The following is a 1,362-nucleotide window of genomic DNA, read 5'->3' on the forward strand; positions in this document are numbered from 1 at the left end:
GGCGGCGGCGGCGGCGGCGGCGGCGGCGGCAGCAGCAAGCGACGGCGGGGGGGGCAGGCTAGGGAGAGAGGGGGAGCGGCATGCGGTAGGGCTGGGGGGTTTGTTTCGGGGGGGAGGGGTGGGGGGGGGGTGGCAGCGGTCAGCGAGAGCGGGGAGAGGGGGAGCGGCATGCGGTAGGGCTGGGGTGTTTTTGGGGTGGGGGCGTTGGGGGGATTAGCGGGCGGGCGGGCAGCCCAGCCAAGCGGCAAGCCGGGGGGCGGGCGAGGGCGGCTTTAGGGCCGGAGGAGCGGAGCGCAACCTCCCCCGTGCAGGCTCCAGCGTGGAGAGCAGCAAGTTTTTGGGGACGGGGGACGACGGACGGGAGGGGCAGCGGCGAGAGGCTAGCTGCGGCAAGGGGCACCGGCACGGCCGCCCTAACAGCGCCGCCTCGGTCGCAGGGGTTAGAGAGCAGCCGGGCAGCCCGGGAGGGAAGCGGCAGCCCGCGTCGCGATCCCCCCTCCAGGGGACAATGTGGGAAGGGGAAGCCGCGGCGGCTTTGGCGGGGGGTGCCCAGCTGCTAGCGGCTTCGGGGGGCAGTTAGCGGCGGCGGGGGGGGGGGGAGATGGGTCGCGGCAGCGGCAAGAGATAACGGCGGGCGGGGGGGCTCCGTGCAAAGCGGTAACGGGAGCCGGGGGGTGTGGGGAGCTGGGGGTGGCAGCAGCGGCAAGAGGCAACGTCGGGAGGGGGGGCTCCGCGCAAACCGGTAACGGGGGCCGGGGGGTGTGGGGGGGGCGGTGGTGGCCGCGGCAAGAGGCAACGGCAGGCGGGGGGGCTCCGCGCAAACCGGCAGCGGGGGGGGGGGGCGGGGGTAGCGGCAAGAGGCAACGGCGGGAAGGGGGGGCTCCGCGCAAACCGCTAACGGGAGCCGGGGGGTGTGGGGAGCTGGGGGTGGCAGCAGCGGCAAGAGGCAACGTCGGGAGGGGGGGCTCCGCGCAAACCGGTAACGGGGGCCGGGGGGTGTGGGGGGGGGCGGTGGTGGCCGCGGCGAGAGGCAACGGCAGGCGGGGGGGCTCCGCGCAAACCGGCAGCGGGGGGGGGGCGGGGGTAACGGCAAGAGGCAACGGCGGGAAGGGGGGGCTCCGCGCAAACCGGCAGCGGGGGGGGGGCGGGGGTAGCGGCAAGAGGCAACGGCGGGAAGGGGGGGCTACGCGCAAACCGGCAGCGGGGGGGGGCGGGGGTAGCGGAAGAGGCAACGGCGGGAAGGGGGGGCTCCGCGCAAACCGGCAGCGGGGGGGGGGCGGGGGTAGCGGCAAGAGGCAACGGCGGGAAGGGGGGGCTCCGCGCAAACCGGCAGCGGGGGGGGGGCGGGGGTAGCGGCAAGAG

Source organism: Melanerpes formicivorus, unplaced genomic scaffold (genome assembly GCF_026170545.1).
Source record: "Melanerpes formicivorus ecotype bairdi unplaced genomic scaffold, bMelFor1.0.p_v2 SCAF_337, whole genome shotgun sequence".
NCBI classification, from domain to species: Eukaryota; Metazoa; Chordata; class Aves; order Piciformes; family Picidae; genus Melanerpes; species Melanerpes formicivorus.